This window comes from Mauremys mutica, chromosome 1 (genome assembly GCF_020497125.1).
Source record: "Mauremys mutica isolate MM-2020 ecotype Southern chromosome 1, ASM2049712v1, whole genome shotgun sequence".
NCBI lineage: Eukaryota > Metazoa > Chordata > Testudines > Geoemydidae > Mauremys > Mauremys mutica.
In genome coordinates, this window is record NC_059072.1 from 76,802,223 (window position 1) to 76,825,249 (window position 23,027).

General features: G+C 39.7%; 1 long non-coding RNA gene across 1 annotated transcript in view; it reads right to left on the reverse strand.

Moving 5' to 3' along the window:
- Positions 1 to 1,420: 1,420 nt before the first annotated feature.
- LOC123369330 overlaps positions 1,421 to 23,027 on the reverse strand; it is a 52,083-nt gene continuing 30,476 nt past the window's right edge. The window contains exon 3 of the long non-coding RNA XR_006579008.1: positions 1,421 to 1,988. This is a non-coding gene — a long non-coding RNA (uncharacterized LOC123369330). The remainder of the gene's footprint in view (positions 1,989 to 23,027) is intronic.

Consider the following 23,027-nt stretch of genomic DNA (forward strand, 5'->3'; position numbering starts at 1 on the left):
TCTAGTTAGCTGCAAATACAGTCAATGAGAACATATGTAACCAGTAGTGAAATGTCAGCAGTGGGAATTTTAAAAGAATGTATTTTTAATAAAATATTCATTTATTACTTTAGTAAATTACATACAGACAAATGTCTGAAAAGAAGATCAAAAAGTGAAACCAAAAACAAAAGAACAAATAATATCATTAACACAGCCTAGCATTAAGCATGATTTCTGTTGTCCACAGATTCTTTGACATGTGTTTTCTCTTAAATAGAGCTGGGTAAAATTCAAAGGCCCCATTTTCTCCAGATTCCAGTCACTCTTGAGTTCCCCACTTACTCCTGACAACCAAAGAATTCTTTACTGAGGAAAGACATGGGGAACAAGTCTTCCAAAGCAACAGCAGGATATTCCTGCTAGGGGAGGCCATTTCGTCCAAAACTTCCCCAGCAGCCAAAGTGGATGTGGTTCCATAAGACTTCAGAGGGCAGCCTTTTCTGTAAGTCTTCCCTCCCTGGGGTTGCTCATTTACTCTAGAGACGAAGTCCTTCACCTCATGTTATATTTTAATGTCTTTCCCTGAAGGGCAAGGGAATTTTCTGGGACCTATGCAATAATATGTAGCATGCAGCTGGCCAGCACAGGGCTTGTTGCTGAGACTTTAGACTTTAAAGGGGTCCCCACAGATCACAAAGCTAATAAATTGACAAGCCTCTCTAACTTGTTTTGCAGAGACTCAAAGACTTATTTAATTATTTGACAAACCTCTGGATCAATGGCCTAGATAAAGCTATGTATTTCTTCCATGTTTCATTTGTAAGATTCAATCCTTCTTTAAATGATCACAAGTGAGAAAGTCAAAAACAGTGATCCCATTCCCTATTGCCACAAAATCAGGATCAACTCCATTTTCCATATACATGATAAGAATATAATACTATCAAAAAAGGTAAGATTTTATTGATGTACAATATTCAGACTCCCTTTATAGTTATCCCAAAATATGGAGTATCTTCAACTTTTAACATTATCTATGGTATTGTAATAAAGGGAAAATAGCGAAAATTAACAGGGAAAGAATAGAGACAAAAGAGATTAAGGTGTATATGAAAACAAGGGGAAGAAAATCAAGGCAATATGCAGTTCAGAGTGCCTTTGTAGTCACAACTTTTTAAAATAGATTTAACCGCTGAGTTTCTCCAATTTACAGTCAAGTCAATGGGAATAGATATCTCTTACATTTGGAATACTTTCCACAAATTAAACCCCCACTTTGTAAAACCTCAATGCAGCAAAGTGTTTAAGCTCACACTTAAATTCATCCCTGTTCAGCAACACACAAAAGTACATACTAAACTTTAAGTATATGCATAAGTCCCATTGAAGTCGAGCATATGTCTAAAGTAAAGCATGTTCTTAGTATTTTGTTGACTATGGTTAGATAGGTGAATCAGGGCCTGAAACCACTACCTTCTTTGAATCCCTGCAAGATGTTAGCAAAACAGTGAAGACTAGCTGGATCAGAAGTTGGAAATATCTATATTATTTTGGAACCATGGAGGTATGCAGATAGCTGACCACATAACTTCAAGATTACATTGTCATTGCCATCCTCCTTGCTCTTAACTCCTCCCCATTTTGTTTGTCACACTCAAATGTTGGGTCTTGTTACAAATTAACTAGTAAGATGTTTTGGTAGAAAATGTGTCTATCCTTGTTTATACAACACCTAGCACAATGGTGTCCTAGGCCTTTAAATGCTATGATAGTACAAATGATTATGTGACATAGTACCATTGAAGAGGTGCTAAGCAACTCACTAGTTTGGTCCCTCTGGTTCCATAAGATCAAAAAAAGCTTTCTATCTTCTGTTCAATCTGTCAATATTAGGCTTTATGCTAAAGCCATCCTCTTGTACAGGTAGTCATATCTGATAAGACAGATTCTCCTTCCATTCTTTCAGTAGAGGGGGACATCAATCTTTCTGGTGCCCGAGGATAATTCTTTGAAAAAAAAGAGATAAATTGGTTTAAAACCTGGTTAATGATTATCAAATTATAGACATAAAATGAAATGTGACAAGGGGAAACAACATACATTCAACATTTCAAGGTGAAGCTCAATATAAAAAAAAGATATGAGGGTAGCTGAAAGATTAGTAAAAGAAAATTCTCCTTCCGTGTCCACTGGCAGGCCATTCACCCGTGGATTATAATTTTGTTTGCATTTTCCAATATTCCCATCTCTCTGAGCATAAGAATTTGTCCTGTCTGAGAATTCTGGAAAAAGCTTTGAACTTTCTAGTTCAGGTTTATATTCATGAATTTTCTCAGTACAAGTTTTAATTTGTTCTCCAATCATTAAAATGTAGGGTAATGTTTTCAAAAATATCTAAGTGATTATGGAACCTAAGGTATTTATGTGCCCAACTATGCAGATAAATGGGAAGTAAGCCCTACTCAGATGCTTTTGAAAGCCCCATTGGGCAATCTTTAGGTGCCTAAATACTTTTGGAAATCTGGCTCTACATCTCACCGGAAGTCAATGGGACATAGGCTCCTAAGTCCCTTTGGCACAGATCCTCATATTCCTAGCTGTGATTGATTTCAATGGGAATTAGGCACCTAAATAACTTTGCAGATCTAGGCCATAAGCATTTTTGAACATTTGAGCCTTAGTTTCAAGTTTTGCTGTAGTAGGGCCATGAGAGCCAAATATTGCTTTCGGAATGTAGTCAGCTTTATTTTTTTTAATCCAGGAAAATATTTGATTTAGTGTATTGCCCCTTCCTCAGATATAAGGGAAATCCTTGCCTGTTCTTGGCAGCTCATGTGCTACAAGAAGTCTATGGTCGCTTAGAGTGTCTATTTTCCATCCAACAGGGGAATCTGCAATGCCCTGCATTAGGCATCTCATCTACCAGGAAAACAATAAACTCAGTCTTATTAAAATAGAGACACTTATTGAGAATACAATGAACAAAAAGTCAAATAAAGAGATGCCAGCAGAGGCCTATTGTCAGAGTTGCTGCTGTGGGTAATACTAAGGCAATAGTGAATCTGCATTCAGTAACAAGACCTCTCCAGCTCTACAATTACAATTTAAAAAAAAAGTAATGTAAAATCCCATCCCCTCAAAATCTGTGTCTGTTAATGGGAGAAGAAACTACTAAAGCATGGTCATTCACTGATTAATTTTTCATCACATAATCACTACTGAGAGCAGAAAAACAATCCACATAGAAGTACCCATGTGCAGTATATAATTACAAGTAAGTTATCACTCTTCATTCTGCCTCATTAAATATTTTGATAATTAATATTTGCAAGTGAAAAATTCAAGGAATCAAATTCTACCCTCAGCTAATCCATTGAAACACAAGAGGAGCAACTCCAGTGAGTGACATGGAGTTATTGTAGTTTTACTCTTGAAAAACTGATTACTGAAATTGACCAAGGATCTTTAAAAAAAAAGTATTGCAGTTAGACTCTTCTGTAAAGATGAAATTTATCTCATATGCTAGTGATTCAACCCAACGAAGATTCCCAAAGCTATTCATATTGTCTCACATTTATAACTTCAGTGCTGGCAGTACCCAGTTCCTCTGATTTGTCATAAATGTTTATCCTGAATTAAACCAGGATGAGCAAATGTTTATTACAATTTTGAATATGAAAAAAATGAATGACTAAAAGATACAATGTTTAAGAGAAAATAATGTCACAGACTTCAAGAAGTCCTACAGTAAGACTGAATATTATAACAGCTGCACATTTTTGACTATATCTTTTGAAATCCTATTCTTTTTGTACTGAAATGAAATTACTGGTATGAAAATTGTCATATATACACTGGAAACTGAAGTCCACCGAACAAGTCCAGCATAAGCAGCAACAAAGCAAACTTTTCCATGCTGCGCCTCACAATTATAGCTAAATCTTGATTTTAAGCATACGTATTTCCATTTTCTGGTTTTGGCCATGAAAGGAAATTAAAGTACAATGTATCTTCAAGGAAAGAATCTTAAGCACATTCTGACTAGGACCAAAATACTGTAGGACCTTGCAAATTCTTATTTTGCAAGTCTGATTACCACAAACCTTGGTTCTCTGATTCCCCTTATCACCACTGATTTAACAGTGGAGGACTAAACCATTCACTTAAGAACTGCACACAGAAGGAAGGAAAACTATGTCATTACCAGCCAAAAGAAGCAACCGTGTATGGAATGGGGAAGATGAGTAACAATGGCATCATCCCCTTTTTTCCTCCAGCAAAGCTCCTGCAGGAATTTGGAGGTCCTCAGTTTTTGTGGTGTGGAAGGAAGCTGAGCCAGAGGGGTAGCTATTCTCTGCAGCTATATCCCTCTCAAAACCCAAGAAGATTGATTATACAGGTCCTTATATAGAAACCTGCTTTATGACCTTTTAACTGAGGGAAAGTGGTTGGAATCAGCTGTATGGAAGCCATGCTCTCATGGGACTGATGAAGGGACAGGAGACCACTCCAGGTTTACAGCCTTCCTTGCTGTACTCCTAATGGATTTTGAGGCACTGCCCCTGCACGTTCCACAAGAGAGGGTGGGGAGGAATACTCCACTACCTTTCCCTATTGTTGAGTTTCATGTTGTTTCCATGGATTGTTCATGAAGAAGGGATGACATTCACGAGTTCTTTAGTGAGGCTTCATAATAATATGGCTTAATTTCTTGAGCAAGATATATATATGCACACACATACACACTATGTTTATTGGTATACTAATGAAGCAATAGTTCAACATAAAATTAAACTGCCCTTCTCAAAAAAAAAAGAGAAAATTATATTTTGTGATGTGATTGATATCAACAACCCTAAGCATTCAAAAATCATGAATCAAGCCACAAAATCATGAGATTTTAAAATATAATAAATGTTGGGTTCCTTTTATTTGCTTTTTGGTATTTGAATTTTTCGTTTCTGGTTTTCTTTTGTTTTGAGATTTTTTCCCCCAACCACAAGAGCTAGAAACATAATCATCAGAGGGGTAGCCATGTTAGTCTGGATCTGTAAAAGCAGCAAAGAGTCCTGTGGCACCTTATAGACTAACAGACGTAACATAATCATGTGTCGCCTGGTACCAAGAGTTTTAGAAAAACACCAAATATCGCAAGACTCGCAATAAAATCATGAGACTTGGCAACAAGTATATGGTATCTAGGATGTTGCTCTTGCTGATTGGAAAATGTTAGTAATCTGTAATGGTCTATGTGAATTATCAATGACCTATTGTATCACAAGAAGAGTTAAATATTCCCTGGAGACATTTCCAGTCCAGCTGGAAGACATAATTACTGGCAAACTGATGAGAATGGAGATTTCTGTCACAATTTCTGTACTAAGATGTTCAGATAAGTTTTGAAAAGCACAGGAATATCTGGGTTCTTCCCTGTAATGAATCTTCTGAGGTCCATCCCTCACTATTTTGTCAATTCATGTCAGATGTGATGGTGGTTTTTGCAATGTGGATATCTGCATGCTAAGACCACCGGCTCAGTCCTCAGAGGACTAAGAACAGCTTTCAAAGAGTAACTTTCTGTCACTAATGACTTTGACCAGATTTGAACCACTGACCTAAAGAAAAACGTTTCAATATACCATCTGAGCAATCATGTTCCCCTGTGTCTTATGCAAGCTTAAGAAATAGGAAAGGAAAGTTCCTAAAGCAATCAACCAAAAGAAGTTTGTTTTTTCCCAATGCTGTATGGTCATTACTGTGGAATTTGACTTTTTCTGGTTGCATTATAAATATAACATTCCCTGACAGGTAAAAATGTAGGCATAATTTTGATGTGAGATCAAGGAGTGTGCCTAAAATAAAGGTTTGGTAACAATCTATGCTATTTCTTGTGCTTTCAGAATAACAAAATTCTTTTGCCTCTGACATTCGGGGAACTATTTGTGCTTGCCCTGAATGACAATTACATCTTGAAGTGTTCTGGTACTTTACAAAAGCTCCTGCTGCAACTCAGCAAATGGAACTTTGAGGAGGAAAAAACAAGTTATTTAACAAGAGATTAGCCTCCCCCTCCCAAAAAAAAAAGTCTCAGAAGTGTATGTGTTGCATGTTTTCAATTATCTGAGAGTCTGGGTATCAACTCATTGTTCCTGGCTTTGCTCAAGAACATTTTATGATGCTTCTTTGTTTTCAGTTGATAAGATAGCGGCTTGTTCATTCTTGTGGCTTTGGGAACAATTCCACTGACTACCTCATCTGTATTAATACATTTGTCATGGAGAGAAATTGTAAAAATTAATTCACTTATTAACCAGCCTTTCATTCTTTTTCATTAATGTAATACAGATCATAGCATTTAAGAGGTGTATTACAATCAGGAGAAATATTAACACAAAATAAAATCAGGACAGTTTTAAGCAATAATGGTATGTCAGGAAATATAAAGTTAGCCGTGCTGGGGTGATACCACCAATGCCCAGAGATACAATGGGAATATTTCCATCTTTGAATATGGAGGATTTTTATGACTTTGTTCCCTTTTGGAAAATATTTTTATTTATATACCTATTTCTTCACTTTTATTAGACATACGAGATTCCAGAACTATTTACACTTGATATCAATCTTGCCAAAAACCATTAATACCTATAAGAAATATATACAAAATTTTGATTCTCAAAATGCTGCAGAGTTAAACTAAGTTTGGCAAATAAATGTTTCACAGCTGAGTTTAGGTGAAATCATGGCAATGTGGTTTGAGTCCATGGTGCCCAACCTTATTATACAGTATGTCCACATAAACCTAAGCACAACCTTGTGTTGGCCAAACAGATTCTACATATTTTAATAAGATTGAAGATCAGCTATATGGATTTATACTTTAAGTTCAACTTGTTTTGGGTATATTTAGGTGGGTTGTTTCTATGTACATTATTGCCTATTTACACACTTGTGTAAACTAAAATAATATAAACATGATGACAAAATGCTAATGAATCAGCCATTAGCATATTCTGTTGAAAGGCTCTCGTGGGCTGTAGGTTGGGCACCCTTTGTTAGGGTTAATCACAGGAGTAGCTTCCCAGAGATTATACCAAGGCGATATTATAACCTGAGGCTTGAGTCCAGTGAACCTAAAAGATCTTCACAGCCCTTTATCAATATTGTCATTTGACAATATTGTCATCACTATTTGAATGACAATAAAATTGGCAAGCCTTTAGTCTAATAGTCTTTAGGTGCATCATAAAATCAGAGTTGAAGTTATGGTCCATGATTATTTCGCTTATTTGAATAAGCAAATAATGTTATCATTTAGTTTATGAAAAACAGAAAGCAGAACCAAAATGGAATCTAATTAAGACTGCAGTTAAATATTTAATTGATTAAAAGCCTTGAAACAAAACAAAGAATATGCCTGCTGCAGAGAGCTGATTAAGTAACAAAGAACTTTACTGACAATCAACCTAAACTAACCTGGAGAACATTTGAGTAACACACACACACACACCTCTCTGCCTCCCTTGAGTCGTGTAAGGAACATCCATAATAAAAACAGTGAATCTTTTATTGAATATTTACTTTATGTGCAGATTTTAAGTACCCATTCTTTGTTCTTGGTGCTTTACCTTAATTAAAGTATGCAATACAAAGAATACAATCAACAGAATACTTTTAAGCAAAATATACAAATTTTAATTTGAATACAAAATATATGGTGTTCTTTCAAAAAAAGCATCCTGTCCCAGGACCCTATGCACCTGGGGGTTGAGAGGGCACCCCTGTTTGCCCAGAGTGGAGTTGGTACACCTCATCACACAGTAGTTAAGACTTCCAAACAAACACAATCAGGGACTCCAGACTTCTGGGTGGGGCAGAGCCAAGGAACAGTCTGTAGTCCCTCACGTCCTGGCTTCAGTCCCCTGGGCAGAGCAGTCTATAGCTAGAGTCTTTGGCAGTAATGCCCACCTGCCAGCGCTAGGTGGAAGATAGGGGAACTCAGGCCAACCCCACTCCTCCAAGTTCTCACCCAGGGCCCTGTGGAGCCAGCAACCTCCCTGTTCAGGATTCAACTATCTACATTCCCTGGGTCACTTCCCACAGAGGGGGAGGAATAGCTCAGTGGTTTGAGCATTGACCTACTAAGCCCAGGGTTGTGACTTCAATCCTTGAGGGGGCCACTTAGGGAGCTGGGGCAAAAATCAGTACTTGGTCCTGCTAGTGAAGGCAGGGGGCTAGACTCCATGACCTTTCAAGGTCCCTTCCACTTCTAGGAGGTTAATAAAAGGTTATTATTATTATAACCTTAAGTCCACTTTGGGCCTGTGTCCTCTCTGGGCAGTGGTTTGGCATCTTTGTCGGTCTCCACAGCCAGTGGATTCTGTGGAGTGATAAAATTAGAAATGGACCCTATATATTCCCAAGTGCCTGCCCTAGGCTATCCTACCCTGCATCACCCAATGGCTCTTACAACATAAACCACATAGTTGGAACTGCTCTGGCCCTCAGCACTTGTGTAGCTCTGACACAAAAAGGCCAGATCTAATAACATTCAACTATATACAACAGAATCAAAGTGAGTGTATTTTGCCAAGAATTTCAGTTTTCTCTTTTTTGTTAAGCCACCATTGTGAAACATCTCTTTAAATATTAGTTTTCCTCTGTGGGGCTTGGATAAAACAGAACATGAACAAATGTGTCACTTTACCCATTTGTACGATGAGCTATTAGACTGCACTACTGGTCATTACAAAAGCTCTGTCCAGACAGGTGGCTGAACTCTGAACAATGTACACAACCTTTAAGCTTTGCTTAGAACAATGTCAATCATTTTCAGGAAGCTTTGAGGTTCAACAACAAAAAGCTGATATAGAAAACATGACACTAAATTACAGTATTAGACTAAAACTGTATAATACCCTGTAAACAGCAGCAAAAATAGTTGCCATGTACCACCATTTGTACTCAAATGAAAGAATTTGAGCAGTGGAACCCCTGTTGGGGCAACTCCATTAAAGCATCCATTTATTAACATAAACAGCTTATTTGAAACATTTGTTTATGCAGTGTGGATGCATTAACAAGCTAATTTAGCATAATATTGAAATGTAATAAACAACTTGACCCCTTTCAAGATCAATTATTTTCACAAAATAGGTTTCCAGCTTCAGCATGTTGGCAGAATGTCAGCATCTAAACAAAACAATTGGCACATCATGCAGATATCTGTTTCATATTTTGAAGCATTTCATCACAGCAGCATTGAACTGAATTGAATTAATATTTGTATTTCAGAAAGCTGGATATAAATATGGATGCATAAAACTTTCCCCTAAAACAGAACATAAAAACTCAGCCTTTGGAATCTGTAAAATCATATTTGGGAATAAAAGACTAGCTATTGAATATTTGTGTCATTGAGCTCAGTTCTGACTTTTCAGATGTATACTTTATTTTGTAGAGGAGGCAAATAAGCCAGGTGCTGTAGACCCATCAACTCTTTTTCCAAAAAAGGAACACATAATAGTTACATTGTATAGAAAAGATGGTTCCACTGATGGATCATGATCAATTAACTTTTTTCCACAGCAGGAAATGAGGAATAATATTGGTCATTATGCATTTGCTAACTGACTTCAGTCTATTTATGAGTTATACACCATCCAATCCATAGACTTGCATTCTTAGTTTTGCCGTTCTTTTACAATTTTTTTTGTCAAATCCACAGGAATATAGGTGCTAATATGACACTTTGTAACAAAAGGAAATTAATCATTTCACAATCTAATATAAACAGAAATGTTTCCATTTTTTGGGGGTTCGTGGGGTTCTATGGTATTTTATAGATTCTCTATCAGTATTGGAAGGTCAAGTGCAGCAGCTTTGTGCTTGTGCATGAGAACTAGAAAGAGAAACTGACTATAAAGAGAGAAGGGAATTGACCAGTTTAATGTAATTGTCCAAACTGAGTAAAGTGTACAAAGCAAATGTCACAGTGGAGCTGTGGGCAAATGTAGTTACATTATATATGAATAATTTGGCAAATTAGAAACAGGGGCTGTTACACTGTGTCCATGTTCTAAGAACCATGATGCTATTGATTCCTTTGCTTCTCCTTCTGCCTTGTAGTTCTATCATTTAATTTCTGGCCCAAAAGAAATTAATTCAGTGACATAAATTTCAGCAACAAGTCCTGCAATCTCTGATGTAAAGTGTTCATGAATAATTACACAAATCTTTATGAATAACTAAATACAGAAGTGGTGGAGTAACATTTATGGAGCGTATGTGATGACACCTTTCTCCAAAGAATAAACAAAAAACCCTGGCCACAGACATTGATAGAGGTGATTGAATTATATTTACAAAATACATTATCCAATGAGCTGAGAGATTTTTCTCTTTGTGAAACATTGTCAAATTGATACTGATCTGTGCAAATATCTTTATTTTGGGTAAATATTCAGTGAATGACGTATGCAAACTGATTTCACTGTAATTAGTCATTATTAATTATTTAGTGTTTGTGATTGGTGATTTGAGTCATGAGGTATTGTTTTTTCTTAACTCTCATTAGATCCCTTAAACATTTTACACAATAGAATAATAGATTATAGTAATGAATAGTGATAAATATGCTTGTCTGTGTAGAGATACCTTGCTTGCCAAGGATCTGGGTATTCATTCTCCAAACCTTCATAAATGGGATGCAAACCAAACAGCTGTTTAGCCTTCATGACAATCCATAGGCTTAAATTTATGTTAATGAATAATTCACAAACAACTATGAACAATGAACAAACTATTCTAAAAAACTCATGTCTCCATGAACAATTCACAACGGCTAAGTTTGTCAAATAAACTGCTCCTAAAAATTGTTGTCTTGTCTCTAACAAACAGTATATGTGGCAAAAGGTAAACTGAATTTTTAACAAGAACAGGAGTACTTGTGGCACCCTAAAGACTAACACATTTATTTGAGCATAAGCTTTCATGGGCTAAAACCCACTTCATTGGATGCATGCAGTGGAAAATACAGTAGGAAGATATATATATACACAGAGAACATGAAACAATGGGTGTTACCATACACTCTATAAAAAGAGTGATCAGTTAAGGTGAGCTATTACCAGCAGGAAAGAAAAATTTTTTGTAGTGGTAATCAAAATGGCCCATTTCCAGCAGTTGACAAGTAGATGTGAGTATCCTAAGATATTATTAGAAATACAATTAAAGAATATGTTTTTCTTGGAAGGTTTCCCTTAACATTTTACTAGGATTTTATTTATCTTGTGTGTGGTTAGTAGGTTGGAATGGGGACATAATTAAATATAATCAGACCAAGGTAATTACAAACCTTAAAGTGTGGTTCTACCCTGTAAAGTGACTTTATGAAAAAGACAAGATGGGATTCCATGTTTGTCTCCCAATGATTTACACACCACATCTGCTCCATCTAAATGTAAAATCTGTTAGTTTTTTTTCCTAATTGCCAGCCTTTCAAACTCATTCTGGATTCTGAAAGCAAAGCTGGGTTTTCTCTGACCCATACATCTCCAACAAAGATGCTACAATTTGAATGTAGTTAGTGATACAGTCGATGATGTATTGGTTCTGTGGTACAATAAAAGATAAAATTAGTAACAATTTACTTTAGTAGACAGGCAGTGTTTCCTAATGAATAAGTGCTAGACTGGGACTCAGAAGGCCTGGATTTCATGCTCAGATCTTCTATATAACACTGAGCTAGTCATTTCACCTCGTTGTGCCTCAGTTTCCCCATATATAAAATAGGAAAGCTTGCCAGTTATGTGAACCATAAGTGGAGCAAAGATTGCATAACAAATGGAAATATGCTAGTTATATGCATCTGTATCACTCCAATATTAATATCTCCAGAAAACAAAAAGAATAAATTAAAGCTGAATATTTTTTCTTCTAAATTACAGTCCAAGTCTGACTGAGAAGGAAGAATCACCCAAATAGCTAATCATCTAGACATGAAGTCAATTAATGGAAATAACACAATTTGAGGGCCGCTAATGTGTGCAGACATGAACAATTATCTCCTGTTTTCAAAGGCCCTGATGTGGAAGTTGCTAGGACAGACCACAGTCATTGTGATTTTGAACTCTATAGAAAAATGTTGATGATATCATGAGGAACTCTAAAATCCTCTAATTAGAAATTATTTAAAAACAGACAGAATAGTGTGCTGATGAGGAGTGAGAAGATAAAACAAAAGACGGAGTCACAGATGGCAATATTGATTATATTACAAATAGCAACAGAGTGAGGTCACATTCTAAGCTATTCTTTACGCCCAGATTCTTTGTCACTAGGCTAAAAGACATTGCTCACATTTTAAGCAACTCACCAAAAGAAGTAAAAAGCAGACATTACTTCACTATCATTCCTAGTTTCCTCTGTGTTTGGGGATTAATTGAATGTTCCTGCTATGGCATCAGCCAGGGCCATCCCTGGGGGGGGGTCTAGGGCCCGGAGCAGAAGTGACAAATCTGTCACTTCCAGGACCGACCCATCACTTCTGGGACTGACTGTGCTGCTCAATCGCACCGGTTCGCTGGGCCCCCCAAAGAGTGGGGCCTGTAGCGGTAACCCCGATTCGCCATACACAAGGAATGGCTATGGTACCAGCAGATAATGAGGACAGACACAGAGATGGGAAGATGAGCACAGAGGTAGTGTATGTGATCTCAGTGATACTGATAGTGTTCTTGACAGATAAATTGGATCAACACGTGGTGCTTGAGGTCATATCTTTTATTGGACCGAGTTCTGCTGGTGAGAGAGAAAACTTGTGTCTCTCACCAACAGAAGTTGGTCGAATAAAAGATATTACCTCACCCACCTGTCTCTCTAATATCCTGGGACGCTTCAACTACATTGCATGGATCAACACATGACCCATATTTTTCAGATGAAAGCAGTCAAGCAGATATTGACATTAAAAACTCTCATCAGCATGTGGCTATTTATTAAAAATGTTGAATTTTGATATGACAAATGCTTTATTATATTTAATCAATATGGATTCATTACAAAGCTCCAGATTTCTAAGTGAGATGCATTGATTTTAATTGACAGTGACTATCCATGAATACTTACTGAAGGATAGATCAGGCATTTAAGGTCCAGCCCTCCATTGCAGACAGTGTGGAGCTGCAATTCCCTTTGGGGCAGGGGTAGGACTCAGGAAAAGATTGTACCTCAGGGATGTGAATTCCTTCTCAAAATCCCTGGCTCACATGGGGTTTGAACTAGCTGCTGCATCCTTAGGGTGCCTTGGAGTGCATAGAGGGTGCATTAAGAACATGAGCATAGGGATGTGGCTAGCCCTTATGCAAGCTGTGAAAGAAGAAGGGGTGGCTCTTTGGAAGTGTGTCTGCCTCTGTCACAATTCCGGCACAAATTCTGGTCCTCAGAGAATAGGATTCTTTGAAATTTCAGTGCTGAGCCAGCTCATAAACTCAGAGCAGTCAGGCAGAGTGCAGAATCAATATAACATGCATGAGTACACGCATCTGTGACTAAAACAAACCTAGTGGCCTGGAATTGTTTTGGGTGGATTTCCCAGCCTACCAGCTGAGATGGTATCACAGTAGCATTTCATTGTTGGAGGGTTGAGAATTTTCCAATATACGGAGGAACTTTAACAATAAATAAATAAATTAATTAATTATTGAATTAAAATTTTTTTGAAGGGGAGAGGACCTTAATTTGGAGCCTGGCAACTCTGATCAATTTCCTTTTAAACAGCCTTTCCTGACTTCCGCAGCAGCTTGCTGCTTTGCTGTACCAGCTTTCTGTTTACTTTCACTTTGTTTTTACCACTCTGCTGAATTCCTATAAATTTTAAATACTTCTTTTGGGGATTACACTTAAACCCTGCTTGTCAGTGTTATGTTATTAAAGGCTTTATTGCAAACAAAAAGAATCAGTGGGAAGACTTTACTGACTTACTTATAAAATGAGGAGCTACAGAGAATACAACCAAATCCTCACCACAAGCATCCTCATGCTACAGTATTCCTCCCACAGTTAGGCAAACTGCACAATCAAGGCCGTTCTCACTTGTGTCTTAACATGAAAAACCTACAGCACTTTGCAATGTAAAAATGTAACTCCTTCCTTACTAGTCTCATGTATATAGATTTGGACTTCTAATGTTCATGTCAGCTCATGGGAAGTTGTATCTTCAGGGTGCCTGGTGCAATAGAATGCTAAATTGTACCATACTGTTAAGCTACATGGTGGCACTGTGCGTAAAATGCTTTATTTAAGCAAACTCCAGTCATATCTGGCAGAGCATTAAAGGAACTTATGATGAACATATCTGGTGTGTATGTCACTTAGAAGGAAGCTCTGTAGCCAGTCCATATCTGGTACAGGAACATGAAATAGTGTCAGAAATAAAATAAGAACAGAAACAGAAGGAAAACAGCAACAAAGGTTTCACATAGAATCATATATTATCAGGTTTGGAAGGGACCTCAGGAGGTCATCTAGTTTATCCCTCTGCTCAAAGTAGGACTAATCCCCAGATGGATTTTGGCCCCAGATTCCTAAATGGCCCCCTCAAAGATTGAGTTTACAACCGTGGTGTTAGGGAGACAATGCTCAAACCACTGAGCTGTCCCTCCCCCTCCAGGAGCAAAGCAACAAAGGTTGCAGGATCTCATCAACATAGTGTCCTAGAGAACAGCTTTGACAAACCTTCACAATGGACAGACTGGAAGCAGCATTTTGCAAGATTTCACATTGCAAACAAACTCCACAAAGAAACTAGACATATACAGGTATCTTCTTTTATTATATGCTATGGGAAAGTAGGCAGAGCATGTCTTTAAATCCTTTGACTTTACTGAAGATGACTGTGAAAGGTTTCTGGCTATGCATGATCATACTTTATACTCCAGAAAAATATGGTTTATCAAAGAGCATGTTTTCAGCAGAGAATTCAAGAACCAGGGGAAATGATGAATGTTTTTTAAGAGCTCTGCATACGAAAGACAGTAATTTTGGAAATGCAAAACATGAAAATGTCAGATATAGGCTGGTTATTGGATTTGCAGATAAAAACCTTTTGCAGCAGCTCCAATTAAAACAGACCTAACCCTACACACAGCTATTCAAATAGCAAAGCAACCTGAATTGGTGATACAGCAAAACCAAGAGCAACTGGACAAACTTGAAAAACAAGAAACTAGCTTGGAATCAGTAAAGAGCTTCAACATGATTGCTGATAATCATTATGATACAAGTCCTGAGGCGCAGAGAGAGAACTTCCAGGCTAAGAGGAACAAATTCCAGAATATATGCACAAGGTATGGAAAAAGTCATGTCCCAAGAGATGATATATTTCTAGTCAGTGGTGCACAGTGTAACAAATGCATGGTACATGGACATTTTGCAGCTGTTTGCCTCACCAAAGTAGTCAGGGAATTGACTCGTATTGTAGATAATCATAAGCCATTGTTTCTGGGATCTATCACTTGCAGGTGACACAGAGCCTCCCTGAAGAGTGAAATTGAATATTCATGGCAAGACTATTGACTTTAAAGCTAAACCTACAATTACCTTCAACCCCTCCCAGAGCTGACATCATCTGACAGAGCTTTGACTAGCCCCAGAGGTATTCTGAACTGCATGGGCCAGTTCATCAGAGAAACAGCTTAGAAAGACTAAACTTATGCATTCAGAGTGTATGTGATCAAAGGACCCCAGACCAACAATCTTCTCAGCTGCAGTGTGGCAGCCATGGTGGACCTTGTGAGAAAGGTGGAAGATTCAGTGGAATATTTGGTGATATTGGACTTTTGAAAGGAGATCCAGTACAAATATCCTTAAGAAACAATGCTGAATCAAAAACTGTACATGCATCTCACAGAATTCCTACCTCATTGCTTCATAATGAGGAAACTGAGTTAAAGAGAATGAAGCAGATTTGCATAATTGAGAAAATCTGTGAGCCAACAGCAATGTGTGCCCCAGTGGTATCAGCTATAAATAATAATGGGGAAATACATATCTGCGTGAATCTTAAAACACTTAATGAAGTTGTTCTGAGAGAAAAATATATCCTCCCAACACTGGATGACTTCCTCCCCAAAGTGCAAAGAGCTAGTATTACTCACACTAGATGGCTTGAGCAGATTCTGGCAAATTCCTTTAGTCAAAGAAGGTGCTAAAGTGACTTCATTTATTACATCTTTTGGAAGAGTTTACTTTTGAAGTTCATCTTTTGGGATTACCAGTGCACATGAAATTTTCTAAAGAAAGATGGCAGAACTGCTCAGGAACACAAATGGAACTGTAGTTTTTATGGACAATATTCTGATATACAGGTCTTCACAAAAACCCTCAAAATCCTAAGCCCATCATTGAGTCTGGACTGAAGCTAAAACAAGGAAAAATATGTTTTCTTTCTACCCCAAATCTAGTTTTTGGGACAGAAAATAAAAAAAGATGGAATAAGTCCTAGCCCTGAGAAAGAAAAAGCAATTGGAGAATTGAATGCACCAACTAATGTACCAAAACTGAAATGTATACTGGAGGTGGTAAAATACCTTGCTCGATACCTACAAGGTAAAATACCTTGCTCAATACCTTGCTCGATATCTACTGAGACAAAAACCCTGAAAGAACTCTTGAAGTTCAACACTTCTTGTCTCTGGGGGTGATATCAGTAAATTGCTTTAAAAAAGATAAAGAAATTATTGCAACTCCAGCTCCAGTTTTCAAGTACTCTGCCCTAAGTCAGTGGTGGGCAACCTGCGACCCATGGGCCGCACGTGGCCCCTCAGGGTAATCTGATTGTGGGCCGCATGACGTTTTGCTGATGTTGACTGTCCGCAGGCCCGGCCCCCCGTTCCCGGCTAATGGGAGCTGTGAGAAGTGGTATGCCGCAGGGACATGATGGTTGCCACTTCCCACAGCTCCCATTGGCTGAGAATGGCAAACTGTGGCCAGTGGGAACTGCCAGGGGCCGTGCCTGTGGATGGTCAACATCAGCAAAATGTCTCACGGCCTGCAATCAGATTACCCTGATGGGCAAGTTGCCCATCACTGACCTAGGTGGTGTATTGTTGCAACAACATGGCCCGGAGAGGAAGCCAGTTGCTCTTGCACACTCAGAGAAATAGAAAAGTAATATGTTTAGATTGAAAAGGAGTGCCTGGAAAACACATGGGCATGTGAGACCCTTTACAGATATCTATGTGGATTGAATTTGTTTACACTGATAACTGGCCATAAACTACTGGTAACCCTCTTGAGAAGAAAAGATCTTCATCAAGCACTGCTCAGATGCCAATGTCTATAGATAAAGTTAATGTAATTTAATCCAATAGTTAAATATCTTCTTTGCTAGAATCAGGTAGTAGCAGACACTATCTTGGAGCTCAGCAAAACATTCAACTACCTGTGAGCTTGAAGATGATGTAAAGACATATATGGATGTTGCGCACACATACAGACCAGTGTCAGAAAAGAGACTACACAAGCTACAAAAAGAAACCTTACTAGAAACAAAACTTCAGGAATTTCTAATTCACATAAGGGCAAGCCAGCCCAAGTATCTAAAGGATATTAAGGAAATGGCAAAAGACTACTTTATGGCACAAAGATAATTAAGCGAATAAAATGGACTCATGATTTAAGGCAATTGTATCTTAATTCCAAATGAAATGAGAGGAAAAATCTTAAACCTCATCCACAAAGAACATCAAGAATTAACTAAATGCCACGAATGGGCCAACTGGTCAATGTGGTCACCAGGCATCATCAAGTACATAAAGAACAAAGTATTTGCATGTGAACTAACAGACCAACACAATACAAAGAACCTTTAATGATGACACACTTACCAGAGAGACTGTGGAAGAGACTAGCTGCAGATTTATACAAATTCAGAGGACATCATTACCTGGTCATCATGGACTATTTCTCCAGATTTATAGAAATAATGTATTTGAAAGACATCACATGTTATCGAGAAACTGAAGTACACTTCAGTGTTACAGAATAACTAGTAACAGACAATGGACCAAAATTCATTGCAAGTAGAATTTAACTCATTCCAAACAAAAAATGTTTTTGATCATATTACTAGCAGCCCATATTACCAGAAGTGAATAGAGAGATGAGAGAGAGATGTACAGACAGCCAAAGAATGTCATACAGTGGAAAGATCCATTCCTTGCTTCTCTGAGTTACAGATCAAGACCAATAGCAGCTACTGGACGTAATCCAGTACTGCTTCTGATGGGAAGACAACTCAGAACTACTGTTCCTGTTTTGGAAAAGAATCTGTCTCCAAAGTGGCCAGACATGAGAGAGTAGCCAAATCAAATAAAAGGCTAAAAGATCTTATGAAAACTTTTACAACAGATGTCAGTCAGAGAACTGCCACATCTAGAACCTCGTAACTGTTTGTGTCAAATTGGATGGAGGAAAAGATAGACAACTCCAGCTGCAGTAAAGAGAAAGAATTCAGTGCCCAGATCATATGTGATTGAGACCAACAGTGGAGAGCTCAACGGAAACCATTGACATCTACAGTTTGCTCCTTAGAAAGAACAATCAATACAGCAAATTCTACAGATGATGGATGCATAAGAATAAGAAGTCTCAAGGATTCTGGACCCACCACAGCCAGTTGTTGTAACTAATGGACAGCCAGGTGACCAAGTTAAAACCAGTATGATGTAGAGACACTTAGACTGATACATACTGAATTTCAAAGACAGCATGATAGTGAAAATATTGTAAATGGTAGGAATGTAGAATTTAAAAAGGGAGATGTAATGGAATACTAAACTGCTAACCTTATTCAGCTAACCTCTGCCATACCCGGCTGTGCAGTAAAGAATCTTATGATGAACACATATGGTGTGAACTTCGGTAAGTTGGAGGCTCTGTAGCAAGGCCATATCGGGTACAGAAACATGACACCAGGAGAATGAAAATGCTAGGAGGGATGCTAGTGATTCTCATTTATCCTGCACCTCAGTGCTAATGTCCAAGAAAATGGTATGAAATGCTTAGACGTTACTTCACAAAGTGGCCGCACTGCAGTTCCATGCTAATAGCCTTTACTACTACAATAGAAGCAGGGATGTTGCTATGTTGCTTCCAGGGACAGTCCTGGTTTCTCCTTGCCTTCCATTCTTAAATGCACACAGCCTGCTTCTCCATTTGGAGGGGAAAGACTCTTAGGCTTTGTCTACACTGCTCTTTCACCATGAAAACTTTTGTCACTCATGGGTGTGAAAAAACACTCTTGTTGGGAGTGGTTTTATTTTGTTGCTGGGAGAGCTCTCTGCTGGCAACAAAGAGCAGTGACACTGCACAGTGTAGACATAACCTTTGGCAGAGCTGTGGTGGTGGACCATGAGCGTATCTGCTGATGTTCATGTCCCAACAGAACACTTTTCATTTTTTTAAATTTTGATATTTTAGAGCAAAATGGGCGTGTACATGTAGGGGACAGCGGAAGGATAGTTATGGAGACTGATGCACTGGCAGAAACCATAAGCTAAATTTGCAGGTGATGAAAGCATAAGGATTTCCACCAGTCTTTTAGAAAGCAAGCTGAAAATAGTCATGGAATCTATAAAGCTTTGTGAAAGAGAAGGAAGATTTATGTTCTATTATTTAAAAATATTATTGACACCCCAACTTTGTATGGCAGACTCTTGACTGACTCTGTATAGTACATTGCTGGATGTGCAAAGAGGAGAGTATGTTTTTTGCTCTTTTTAAAACATCCTGTTTCCTACTTTTCTTTTTAAAAATGTTTTACAGAAGTGATAATGCAAATGTCTTCTCTGAACAACTGTGGAAGGGCAAAGTAGGTTTATTCATTCCATAGAGTGGAGTAGTCTGCACACTTTCTCTGTATACCAGGAGCTTGAAATAGGATTATACTAGCTCCACAATCTAGTCCAGATCTTTTCAATTCAATAACTGCTTTGATAAGGAAAAATCTACCTCCTGTCATGCAGTACTCAAGAAACAGTCACTTGATACAACCAGCCTTGCCAACTATCTGTACTGTGTCCATTCTCCTCTTTGAGCAAGTCAGTCAAGAAACCAGTGAAGAATCATCTCCAGTTCCCTGTGTCTACCAATATCCTGGAAGCCTTTCAACTGAGTGCCACAAAATAGCACAGAGGTGGCACTGGTAATGCTGATGGATCCATACGCAGAGAGAAAACATCCATACTCAGGGTACGTCTACACTACGGGACTATTCCGAATTTGCATAAACCGGTATTGTAAAACAGATTTTACAAAATCGAGTGCGCGCGGCCACACTAAACACATTAAATCGGTGTTGTGCGTCCATGGTCCGAGGCTAGCGTCGATTTCTGGAGCGTTGCACTGTGGGTAGCTATCCCGTAGCTATCCCATAGTTCCCGCAGCCTCCCCCGCCCCTTGGCATTTCCGGGTTGAGATCCCAGTGCCTGATGGGGCAAAAATCATTGTCGCGGGTGGTTCTGGGTACAGCCTCACCCCTCCCTCCCTGAGCAGCAGACAACCGTTTCGCGCCTTTTTTGCTTGGTGAACTGTGCAGACGCCATAGCACAGCAAGCATGGACCCTGCTCAGCTCAATACCGCAATCGTGAATGTTTTAAACACCTCGCGCACTCTCGTGCAGTCTATGGTGAACCAGGACCTTCAATCCGAGGCGAGGAGGAGGCGGATACGGCAGCGCGGCGATGACAGTGATGAGGACGTAGACACAGAATTCTCTCAAACCGCGGGCCCCTGCGCTTTGGAGATCCTGATGGTAATGGGGCAGATTCTATCCATTGAACGCCGATTTTGGGCCCGGGAAACAAGCACTGACTGGTGGGACCACATTGTGTTGCAGGTGTGGAATGATTCCCAGTGGCTGCGAAACTTTCGCATGCGTAAGGGCACTTTCATGGAACTTTGTGACTTGCTTGCCCCTGCCCTGAAACGCCATAATACCAAGATGAGAGCAGCCCTCACAGTAAAGAAGCGAGTGGCGATAGCCCTGTGGAAGCTTGCAACGCCAGACAGCTACCGGTCAGTCGGGAATCAATTTGGAGTTGGAAAATCTACTGTGGGGGCTGCTGTGATGCAAGTAGCCAAAGCAATCACTAAGCTGCTGCTACGAAAGGTTGTGACTCTGGGAAACGTGCAGGCCATAGTGGATGGCTTTGCTGCACTGGGATTCCCTAACTGTGGGGGGGCGATAGATGGAACCCATATCCCTATCTTGGCACCGCAGCGCCAGGGCACCCAGTACGTAAACCGGAAGGGGTACTTTTCAATGGTGCTGCAAGCACTGGTAGATCACAAGGGACGTTTCACAAACATCCACGTGGGATGGCCAGGGAGGGTTCATGACGCTCGCGTCTTCAGAAGCACTACTCTGTTTAAACGGCTGCAGCAAGGGAATTACTTCCCAGACCAGAAAATAACAGTTGGGGATGTTGAAATGCCTGTCGTTATCCTGGGGGACCCAGCCTACCCCTTGATGCCATGGCTCATGAAGCCATACACAGGCAGCCTGGACAGTGGTCAGGATCTGTTCAATTACAGGCTGAGCAAGTGCAGAATGGTGGTGGAATGTGCATTTGGCCGTTTAAAGGCGCGCTGGCGCACATTACTGACTCGCTCAGACCTCAGCCAAACCAATGTCCCCTATGTTATTACTGCTTGCTGTATTCTCCACAATCTCTGTGAGAGTAAGGGGGAGACCTTTATGGCGGGGTGGGAGGCTGAGGCAAATCACCTGGCCGCTGATTACGCGCAGCCAGACACCAGGGAGATTAGAAGAGCACACCAGGAAGCAGTGCGCATCAGAGAAGCTTTGAAAACGAGCTTCATCAATGGCCAGGGTACAGTGTGACTGCTGTGTTTGTTGATGAACACCCAACCCCTTTGATTGACTCAGTCCCTGTAAGCAACTCCCCCTCCCCCTTCGAGTACAGCTTACTTATGCAAATAAAGTCACTCTCATTTAAAAAGCATGAATTCTTTATTGATTCATTATAAAAAGAGGGAGAGAAGTAAGGGTGTGGTTTGGGAGGAGGATAGGAGGGATGGAGAAGGCCATTAAAAAAAATTCACAGTAACGACATCCTTCTGGTTGGGCTGTCCACGGGGGTGGAGTGGGCAGGTGCACGGAGCCTCCCCCCACGCGTTCTTACACGTCTGGGTGAGGAGGATGTGGAACATGGTGAGGGTTGAGGGTGGTTATACAGGGGCTGCAGCGGCACTCTGTGATCCTGCTGCCGTTCCTGAAGCTCCACCAGACGCCGGAGCATGTCAGTTTGATCACGCAGCAGCCCCAGAGTTGCATCCCGCCACCGCTGATCTTCCTGCCGCCACCGCTGATTTTCCTGCCGGTCTTCCTGCCGCCACCTCTCATCTCGGTTGTCCCTCCTGTCCTCACGTTCATCCCTCCTGTCCTCACATTCACTGGTCTCTTTCCTGTAATTTGATACCACGTCCTTCCACTCATTCAGATGAGCTCTTTCATTGCGTGTAACTTCCATAATATCCGAGAACATCTCATCTCGCGTCTTCTTTTTCCTCCGCCTTATCTGTGCTAGCCTTTGGGATGGAGGAGGGATGGTTGAAAAATCTGCAGCTGCATGAGGGATATAAATATTTAGAAAGATACATTTTACAGAACAATGGTTATACTCTTTCACAGTGAACAGCACTATTCACCTAGCACATGTGATTTCCCTACAAGGTCGCATTTTTCATCTTAATAGTGAGTGCTTGCAGCTCTGGAGTTACAGATCTCACAGACACAGGTCCAGGCATCAGAATTCAGCTTGCATGCGGCCATGGTAAGCCACTGTCTTTCGGCTTCTGCAGTGATTTACCCCTCCCCCCCAACGCATGGCTAATACCACGCTATCTCCCTGCTAATCAACAACCTTCACACCCCCTGTCATGAATAGTTAGTAAAGGGTTAAAGCATAGTACCTGGTGGGCATCTGACCTGAGGACCAATCAGGGAAGAGAATTTGAA